Source organism: Grampus griseus (assembly GCF_964374135.1).
Source record: "Grampus griseus genome assembly, chromosome: 4".
In the NCBI taxonomy this organism is placed as follows: domain Eukaryota; kingdom Metazoa; phylum Chordata; class Mammalia; order Artiodactyla; family Delphinidae; genus Grampus; species Grampus griseus.
The window spans coordinates 73184880-73196448 of NC_138997.1; positions in this window are offsets into that span (position 1 = coordinate 73184880).

Consider the following 11569-nt stretch of genomic DNA (forward strand, 5'->3'; position numbering starts at 1 on the left):
CCAAGATATGGAAACAACCTAAATGTCCATCGACAGATGAATGGATAAAGAAGATGTGGTCCATATATACAATGGAATATTACTCAGCCATTAAAAAGAATGAAATAATGTCATTTGCAGCAACATGGATAGACCTAGAGGTTATCATACTAAGTGAAGTAAGTCAGACGGAAAAAGACAAATATTATATGATATCACTTATATGTGAAATCTTAAAAAATGATACAAATGAATTTATTTACAAAACAGAAATAGAGTCACAGACATAGAAAACAAACTTATGGTTGCCAAAGGGGGAAATGGGTGGAGGAGGGATAAATTAGGAACTTGGGATTAACAGGCATGCACTACTATATATAAAATAGGTAAACAACAAGGACCTACTGTATAGCACAGGGAACTGTATTCAATATCTTGAAATAAACTATAATGGAAAAGAATGTGAAAAAGAAGATATATGGCTATATAGATATAGATATAACTGAATCACTTTGCTGTACACCTGAAACATTGTAAATCAACTATACTTCGATTAAAAAAATTAATAAATACAAATGTACTAATACAAAAGACTGCTATGCAGATGCTAAGAATCGTGCTTACAACCAGAGTTCCTAATCTGGTCCAGGATGAATATGTGACCCTCCTGAAATAATGTATCAACTTCTCTATATACGTACATTTTTTTCCCGAAATGTGAGTTCATGACTTTTCTCAGAGGGTCCAAGACCCATTTTGAGGAATATTTAATGACAAGGGAGGAATTCCTTGTTGACATAATCTTAAGTGATAAAGCAATTTAAAAAGCTATAAACACATATTAACATACACTTATATTCTAGTAAGTATATGAAATATATGTAAACTTAGAGGGAATTTCTCCAGTGTATATTATATCTGAGTGGTAGTATTAAAAGTGATTTTTATTTTCTTCTTTGTGTTTTACTGTGTTTTCCAAATTCCTTTGTAAATATATTTTATAATCAGAAAAATGTAAACGTTATTTTTTAAAGCTTAAATCTAGAGGAAAAATACATTCCACAAGTATCAAAGGGCAAATCATGTAATCAATCCATAGGCCATAGGTTGATAGAGAAAAATAGGCAAAAGATACAATTTACAATAGACAAATTACATTCTATTTATTAAATAGGAAAAGTTTTACCTCGCTAGTATTTAAATAAACATAAACTATGAAACTTCAAAAAAAGTCAAATAGTGTCTCAAAGTAACAACATTTAATGGTGGAAATGCAATAGAAGCACAGCTTTGACGGTAGGGGTTATTCGATACAACTTCTGGGGAAAGAAATTTGATAATACAGTTCTGATGGACATTTTTTTTTTAATTAGGATTATTTCAAGCAAGGTGCCAGAAACACTGACTCAAATTGGTTTAAACCAAAAAGGGAATTTAGTGACTCACAAGAATGAAAAAATCTCCTGGTGTGGCTGGCTCCCAGGTTATAGTGAGGACTGGGTCTCTGTCCATTTCTCAGCTCTGCTTTCCACTGTCATCTTCATTTTTATGTTCCCTTTCTCCCTAGGGGGCTGGACAAATCCAGAAATATCCACCAGCTCAGAACCAACCATGGAATGAGAATGCTTACTTCCCAATAATTTTCATAAAAGTCCTGGGATAGGGCTTCCCTGGTGGCGCAGTGGTTGAGAGTCCGCCTGCTGATGCAGGGGACATGGGTTCGTGCCCCGGTCCGGGAAGATCCCACATGCCGCGGAGCGGCTGGGCCCGTGAGCCATGGCCGCTGAGCCTGCATGTCCGGAGCCTGTGCTCCGCAACGGGAGAGGCCACAACAGTGAGAGGCCTGCGTACCGCAAGAAAAAAAAAAAAAAAAGTCCTGGGATAAATTTGACCCATGCAGGGGAACTGTGCCTATCCTTGAAAAAGTTGTTATAGCCACAAGATGGAATGCTCTCCCTTGAACTTGGGGGTAGTCTCATTCCCACTCAAGACACATGAACTCAGATTTGGGCCAGGGATTCCCCAACAGAATATTGGGTGCTGTTAACAGACAGAGGAAAAATGGATTTTGGGCAGGCAGAAACATTAGGTGCTCACTCTGCTGACTTAGAGAAATCATCTGAATTGCAGACAATCTATGCAGGAAGCTAAAATAAGACTGTGGCAACAGAAAAAAAGTTAGAAAAACCTAAATATTCAGCAATATGCAATTGGTTGAGTATATATTATGCTTTATTCATATAATAGAAGAGTATACACTATTAAAAAGCTTAAAAATCTGATAGGAAGAAAGTAAATTATATAACAGAATGTACGTACAGTTTGGCCCCAGTTTCTTTAAAAATATTTATATATTTGCATTCAAAAAGATTGGGCCAATGTATTCAAAATATATTGGATGATGGATGATTTTTGCATTCTTATACTTGCTTTATCTCTTCTCTCAGCACCACCCTCTCAAAGAAACTGAAATTGTCAAACAAGTAGATTGAGTATATAGTAATTTATTGTGTTTTAAGTAATAAAACACATAGGTTTTCTAAATTCCTTGAAGCAACTTGAATTGCAATAACATTTGGCCACTTTTGTTGAAAGGAAGCGGGAAGATTTTCTTTTAATAGAAGCTGTCAAATGGGAGAGTTGATAGGAATATTCCTCTCAGCTTGTTTGTACCTAAAAGCAACATGGCCGGGTGATTACGCCTGATTTATATAATTAAGCCTATTTTACAGATAAATGTCAATTTCTAACAGTGTTAATCATACTTCATAACTAGCTAATGACAGATATAACCAGGGACTATCTTCTGTGTCCAAAATGCATTCCACACTTAAAATGTTGGCCTGCATTAAAGGTTTCCCCACTCTCCCAAAGCAGAGCTTCCTATGAAACCTTTGATAAACCAAAATGGCATAAAGCAAAGAAGCACTTACCTTAGGACACATCTTGCTAACGGTTGTACGAAGTCAATGGAGAGAAAGCACTGATGCTGACACAGTTCAAAGCTCTGGCGGCCTGATGCTGAGATGCTGAGTGTCATTCCCCGGGAAGGAGCTGGCGGGGCCACTCTCGCTGCTTGGGGCACGCACTGCCTCTATAATGGCTGCTGCAAAACCCACGCTATTTTCGCTTTTCTCTTCTCCTGAGAGTGAAAATCCTCTTTGGATTTCTTTTGGTTAGCGAAAACAAGTACTACTGATAGGTAGGGCTTTCGTAAAAGTGAAGTGGTGTAAAGTGAACTTTGGAAAAGTGGCGGATACCCGTATTACATTTATGTAACCAGCATGAAAATCTGAATATTTTAAGCCTGGATTGTCACTCCTGGTGCGTGTAGGCACGTTGAAACCTGCTGAGGAATGTCTGGGTGGCCTGGTGCACCAGGCAGGCAGAGGTCATATTTATGGAAGCCTTACTGATAGAGTTGCCAGATGTAGCAAATAAAAATATAGGCTGCCCAGTGACATTTGAATATCAGATAAATAATAAAGTTTTTGGTATAAAGATGTCCCAAATATTTCATCAGGCAACCTTACCTGGAGAAAGAGGATGATTAGAAAACTGAAACGGAGCAGTGGCCTCTGGGGGCTAAGAGCTCCACATGGTTAGGAAGCAACCTCCAAATCACAGGGAACAAAGGGGAGGTGCTAGTCTCAGGCTAGGGGTGCTGCCTGGGGATTGATGAAGAGGAGACAGCGAGGCCCCTCCTCCTCCGCTGAGGAACTTGGCCTGGTTCCAGGTGGAGAGAAGCACTGCAGTTTCCAATTAAACATGTTCTGTAGCTGAATTCCAGCCTCATAGAGCGGGAGGAAGCCATTGACATACACAAACACTATAGCAGGCAGTAGTCTGGGAATGAAGTGCATATTAATTAGACGCTAACAGAGTGGCTCTAAAGAGGGCCAGGAAGCCATGAAGGAGGCCCCCGTGAGGACCAGAGGAGGGAGGTGGACTCCAAGATGTCAAAGTGGAGGAAGGTGTTTGTAGACACTCAACCCTTATGCCACATAGTCACTCCAGTGTAGTGGATCCCAATTGTTTTGCTTCCCAGTGCTCCTCCCCTCTTCTCCTGGAAGGTAGACCCTCCTTTGCGGGGGAATTGCACGTCCAACAGCTCTTGTCATAAAGTCCAAATGGAAACCACTGCCTTCCTAAAGGACCCCACCTCTGAGTTGTCAGGGATTGGTTGAGGGATGGGCCCCCAGATGCATCTTAATAGAGTTTGGAGCAATCCTAGGCAGGGGGTAGGTTTTATGTTTTTTGAGGTTTTGTTTGTTTGTTTGCGGTACGCGGGCCTCTCACTGTTGCGGCCTCTCCCATTGCGGAGCACAGGCTCCGGACGCGCAGGCTCAGCGGCCATGGCTCACGGGCCCAGCCGTTCCGCGGCATGTGGGATCTTCCCGGACCAGGGCACAAACCCCTGTCCCCCGCATCGGCAGGAGGACTCTCAACCACTGCGCCACCAGGGAAGCCCAGGGGGTAGGTTTTAATGTCAGCTTGTGAGGAGAAATTCACTACAGGTAAAATTGTCCTTGAAAATGCTTCAAACACCCATAACAGTCTACTTTTTTTTCATGAAGGCTGCAGTGACATGTCCCCCCAGTTTTGGAACAGATGGCTGTTTCTTCAGCTGACTACCAGATGAAGTAGCCGGCTTGCATTTCAGGGTCAGGTTATATGAAATGACCCTCTGGGCCTTTGCTCCAGGTTCTCAGGCCATGACAAGCACTGGGACCTCGGGCACAGCAGATTCTCTTCTCCAGGCTCACATCCACTGTACTCAGTGGCCGGCAGTGTCACCCACACACAACCACCCCCTCTCTCTTATTTTCCCCCCATTTAACTCTCAGACTTGAATTTGTAAATGTTAAAGTGTGTATATGATGTGACTCCAGGAACCAACCTCTTAACTTTAGTGACTGGTCCAGAAGGTGGAAATTGATCCAACTCAGGTCAATTAGGGTCCTTCCCTTTGATTTTTTTTTTTTTTTTTTAATGAAAGTCACAGGGGAAAGCCCTTTCTTCACATGTTAAGAAGTTGGGAAGTTGTGAATCCAGAAACTGATACTAACCATGGCTCCATTTTATAAAACCACCCAGCTTGGGAGAATAAAGCCAAAAATAAAATCCTAAATAAAGCAGATGAGAGGTGAAGAGAGAAAACGCAGGCAGCACCGGGTCCCTGTTCTGGTCCTTCCCAACAACACTCCTCACCTTCCTGGTTATGTAAGCTGATCCGTCTTCCTTCTGCTACATTGTTTGAGGCTTTGATTCCTTGTGTCCTCCCATGACTTTTCCAGCCCATCCTGCTGGCTCTGGTAACACGTCAGATCTCATCCAATAGTCATCTTTGTAAAAATACTATCTCATCTGCTCTGCTCTCCAATCACATGATTCAATGCATACTTCCTAGTCCCTACAGAAGGCATCAATTGAGATTTGATTTAATCCAGGTCCTCCTCCTTTGCATGTTATCGCAAAGTCTGTACCAGAGGGGCCCTCAGTATTCTACTCACCTCCTCAGTGATTTAATAATAGGGGTTTGCTTTACAGGAGAAGATTGTTTAGACTGTTTTCTTTTTCTTTTCTCTGCTAATCTTCCATTCTTTAACCAGTCCCATCCTTGTTTTCACCTATTCTTTAACTTTCCTATCACTGTCAACTAACCTGAAAGGTGAGAAGTCTGTTGCTTTCTTGAAGTTCTAATATTTCAACGTGTTTTTGATACATAGAAGACTTTCCTGGGGACTTCACATAGCAGTCTTTGTATGGCATAAAGGCTTGTATCAGGAGGCATTTGTCATCTGATAAACTGAAAAGAAATAAACAGTATCTTACAGAGCTCTAGCAGGATATTAAACTGAGAATTTATTTGATCTAAACATGAAAAACTCCAGTGATATTTTTAAAAGCTCCCAATGGAAAGATTAGCTCTTGTTAACCAGACAACACAATAAATAGCAAAAGTGAAATTTAAGTTTTATTAAAATTAGACACCACTAATTAGTTTGAATTTGGTTTAAAAAAATTTTTTCTAGCACTCCATAAAAAATTAACATTTTTGAATTTAGAAAGTGTTATTCTGAAACATTCTTTAAAGCTGATTTCTCTTGGAATAATTTAAAGCATCTTGCCCCTTACGCAAGAAGCAAATCATGAAAACAACCTCTTACTCTTTTAACCTTGGTAAGTAGTGATATGTGCTGGTGGAATAACAGTGAATGCTGGTTTCTCTTTCCTAAGAAAAGACTGAGGTCTGTTAATAATTTTATATTTCATACGTTCTTTTCTTACTCTCAATATTGAATCAGGCTTGCCATCCAATAGATCTGAGAATTAGTACCCCTGGATGCTGCTTTCCAGTATGCCGTTACTATCCATTGCCCTACTTTGTCTAGAATATTGATTGGGGGAGAGTAGATAAGGTCACTGCTTCCCCCACACCGCGTCTGCAAACTCATGCTGAGAGGACGTATGGGGCTGGAGACGAGGGGATTAAAAATTGGTACTAGTATTTTTATTGTACTTGTTTTGACTCTCTCCCAACTAATCAAATATAAGTGACTTTTCAAAAAATCTGATATTTTGGAATATATATGACACATATATGTATATATGTGTGTGTGTATGTATATATATATATATATACGCATATGCGTTCTTCTATTACTCTAGACCCTTTAGAATTGTCTATAATTAGTAGACATGGATTCTGAAAATTTCAAATTTACAAATTACAAATTTGTAATATTGTATTTTTAAAAATGATTTATTTATTTTTGGCTGCGTTGGGTCTTCGTTGCTGCACGTAGGCTTTCTCTAGTTGTGGTGAGTGGGAGCTACTCTTCCTTGCAGTGCGTGGGCTTCTCATTGTGGTGGCTTCTCTTGTTGCAGAGCAGGGCTCTATGTGTGCAGGCTTCAGTAGTTGTGGCACATGGGCTCAGTAGTTGTGGCTCACAGGCTCAGTAGTTGTGGCTCACAGGCTCTAGAGCGCAGGCTCAGTAGTTGTGGTGTATGGGCTTAGTTGTTCTGCGGCATGTGGGATCTTCCCAGACCAGGGATTGAACCCGTGTCCCCTGCACTGGCAGGTGGATTCTTAACCATTGCGCCACCAGGGAAGCCCCTGTAATATTATATTATAACAACTCAATTCAACAACTGTGTATTGATCTCCCAACACAATTTTTTTTTTTTTTTTTTTTTTTTTGCGGTATGTGGGCCTCTCACTGTTGTGGCCTCTCCCGTTGCGAAGCACAGGATCCAGATGCACAGGCTCGGCGGCCATGGCTCACGGGCCCAGCCACTCCGCCGCATGTGGGATCTTCCCAGACTGGGCCACGAACCCGTGTCCCCTGCATCGGCAGGAGGACTCTCAACCACTGCGCCACCAGGGAAGCCCCTCCCAACAATTTTTGAGACAGTAGGATGATAGAGGTGGATATATGATCTGTTTCATATTCTCAAGGACCTTGCTGCTCCATCTATGTATACAGCTAACTGTAATGCAAAGCATATTGTGATGAACTGTATATATTCAAGTTCAAATAGAGATGGTGCTGATAAACTCTGGCTGTGGAGTCTAAGCCTCATTAACCAACGAGTGCTTAGACTTTCAATCTGTGAAGGAAGGGAAGGACATTCCAGAGAAGAAGAGCTTGAACAAAGTCATGGGTACATTACTTCCTCAGAGGAACAGAGATTGTATACAAAGTGGCAAGGACAGGAAATAAGATGTGGAAATGTGGGTAGCAAAGTATCTAAGACCTTTACTGCCATGTAAAGATCTTGAACTTTATTCTGTGGACAGCAGTAAGTCAGCTAAGCTTTCTATGTAGGGAAATGACATATCCAGATTCAAGACTCAGAAAGACAATTCCAGAAGCTTAGGGTAAATGAACAGGAACAGGCATAAAGAACAGTGAGAGAGTCAAGCTAGGAGGCTATTATGATAATGCCAGTGGAAAATAATGGCAGCTTATCCTGGAAAATAAGCATGGAAATTGAGAAAAGATACAATTGTGGTGAAGGAGAGAGATGACTTAAAGCAAAATTAGGTTTTAATTTGGAAGACTGGGTGGATGGTAATAACATTAACTGAGCTACAGAACACAGCCAAATTATTCGATAGCAAGTTTGAGACTCGGGTTTTAAATACGTTGGGTATAGGAATGTTTGGATCATCCAGTTGGAGTCTAATACGCAAATGGACTTTGGGTCTGAAGTCTAAGACAGAGAACTGGGAACAGATGTAAATTAGCAGTCAGACTTATAGCAATTGTCGCACCTACCTCCACTTTCTGATAATATGATTGATTCGGCTAGCTGAAAATCTTTCTTTTACAAAAAACACCCAGATACTCTGCATAAAAGATAACAAACATCCTTTTAAAGGCACAGATAAGTCCACAACAGAGTAATGGAAAACCTCCATGTACATCTAACAGGCATTCCAGAAGGACTTGTGGAGGCTGGAGATGGGGGCAGAAGAAGTAATATTTCAAAATGTAATAGTTAAAGATTTTCTAGACTTGAAAAAAGACATGATTCCAGACTCAAGAAGCATAATGAGTCCTGAAAAGGGTAAATAGAAATAAATCCATACCTAGACACATCATAGCAAAAATGAAAACAAGAGAGAGAATATCTTAATTACATAACTTTCGGCTTTACTTTTCTCATTTTTAGATAAGATTAAGCTGGATAATATGTAAAATCATTCATTTAGCGGATATCTGGGTGAACATCTGGTACTAGGGATGTAAAAGTGAGGGAGAGATGGGCTTCTCTAGTGATGCAGTGGTTAAGAATCTGCCTGCTAACGCAGGGGACACGAGCTCGAGCCCTGGGTACAGGAAGTTCCCACATGCCGCGGAGCAACTAAGCCCGTGCGCCACAACTACTGAGCCTGTGTTGCACAGCTACTGAAGCCTGTACACCTAGAGCCCGTGCTCTGCAACAAGAGAAGCCACCGCAATGAGAAGCCCACGCACCGCAAGGAAGAGTAACCCCCGCTCGCCACAGCTAGAGAAAGCCCGAGTGCAGCAACGAAGACCCAATGCAGCCAAAAATAAATAAATAAATTTATAAAATAAAAAAAAAAAAGTGAGGGAGACAGCTTCTGTAAAAACAGTGCCTTCTCTCCACCACACACTTCTATTTTTGTACTCCATCTATATTCTTCTTCAGCCTATCTTGTGTGTCCCTTGTCACCTCCTTAAATGTTGCTGTTCCTAGGATTCAGTCAGGGGCTCTTTTTTCCTCTCACTCCTCACATTCTTAGATGACTTCATTCATTCACCTGCCTTTAGCCCTGAACTGTAGAGACTGACTCTCAAATCTCTACTTCTAGCCCCAACTCTCCTCTGAGCCCCAGACCCATCAGAGATACTGCAAACATGGCATAAAGCAGAATTCATTCTCTCCAGCCCAGTCCTCTCTTCTTGACCTCAGTTAACGGCACTGCCGTCATCAGTCTCTCATCTTTATGCATGCGTTTCCGTAGCCAGAAATACATCTACTCGTTTTCTTCATCTGGTAATAGCCAGTTCATCCCTCAAAATTCACTTCAAACCTCACTTCCTCTGTGAGGCCCTGTAACGTGACTTTCGTCTGCCTGTGAGTAGGGTACCATCTTCTTTGGTTCCCCAGGTTACCATCATGGCCGCCCCCACCCGTAATGTGTTTTTGAAGTCTACCTTCTCCAGCAGACACAGGTCTGTAGCATCGGGAGCTAAGCTAGTGCTGTTTTGTGTCCTGAGCAATGCCTTTGTGTGGTTCCCATCTTGAAAGAGGCCCACTTTGAATAGAGCTGAATGAATGGGCTGTGGGTTAATGAACGGATGTGTCTTATCCAACCAAGACAGAGGGAATCAAGAGTGTGGCTTTACTGTAATACCGTCATCTTGTGACCACACTCACTTTGGTTAAATTGGCTGTGATCTGCAGTCTGGTGTGAAAATGGAAATACGCGCAGAGCACACTAGTGGGTTTCCAGGCTGTCTGATTTCCGCAGCAGGGTGTTGCCAATCATTGTCATAAAGCTGTCACAACAGCTCTGCTCCAGATGACCTGATGTGAAACTGTCTGGGCTGTGGGCTGGAATATTAAATGACGTTGTGTTTCTGCAGCTAGCTGAGCGCTTGAGTCACAGCTGCAGTAAAAATGTTTTAACAAAATTAAAATCTCTGGGGGGGAGGGGAAAACAGAGAATAAACAAGGTTGCGCAGAATGCTGAGATGGAGCCAGGCAGGGGAGGGAGACATTGGTATTGCCTAATTTCTATATTTAGTTATAGTACGAAAGTAGAGGTTGAGACTGAGAGGTCTACATCTGTGATTTAAAACAGTCTAAAATTTGCTCCCCATTGAATTGAAAAAAAAAAAAAGACAAGAATTTTCTAGAAAATACATATACTAAATCAAAAGGGGCCACGGGGAAAAGAAATAAAAGCTATCCCCTGCCAGAACAAATTGAAACAGATCAATTGCCTCTTGTCACTTCCTATTTGCAAACTAATGAATTACTGTTTAAAAAGCCTGGCTCTGTGTACTGCTAGGTTTAGCACAAAGACAGAAATTTCTGATGTGCAGCTCACGCATATGGAAAATGCTTGGGATGATAAATTGGTGCTGCTTCTTTAGGGAATCAACATAAATAATTCTTGTTCATAAAGAAAAACTAGAACTTGAAAAATCTTTATGGTAAGTTAGAGCCCTGAGGAGCATGTTCTATTTTATTTTTACTCAAAGGAGTATGTCTAAGTGTCACCTTGAACAATGGAAAGAAAATGGGATCTAAAATACAAGGTAGCTTTCTTTGGTTTGCTCCATTTAAAAAGGAAGAAATACCCCAATGTTCATAGCAGCACTATTTACAATTGCCAAGACATGGAAGCAACCTAAGTGTCCATCGACAGATGAATGGATAAAGAAGATATGACATATATATTGATACAATGGAATATTACTCAGCCATAAAAAATGAAATAATGCCATTTGCAGCAACATGAATGGACCTAGAGATTATCATACTAAGTGAAGCAAGTCAGACAGAGAAAGAAAAATGTCATATGATATCACTTATATGTGGAATCTAAAAAAAATGATACAAGTGAACTTATTTACAAAATGGAAATAGACTCACAGACATAGAAAACAAATGTATGGTTACCAAAGGGGAAAGTGGGGAGGGAGGGATATATTAGGAGTTTGGGATTAAAATATACACACTACTATATATAAAATAGACATCCAACAAGGACCTACTGTATAGCACAGGGAACTATATTCAATACCCTGTAATAAACCATAATGGAAAACAATATGAAAAAGAATATATATCCGAATCACTTTGCTGTGCACCTGAAACTAACACAACATTGTAAGTCAACTATACTTCAAGTAAAGAAAAAAAAAAGAAAGGAAGAAATATGTAACTTGTTGTCCCACTGCTTTCCAGGCCCTGAGAGTACGAAGGTGAGTTAGCTGAGATCTCTGCAACTCACAGACAAATGTAAAAGGATGAGATAGGGCCCAACGGAGGCTATCAAAGACCAGCAAAGAGCGCAAAGGTAGGAAGAACCGCTGAGGGAACT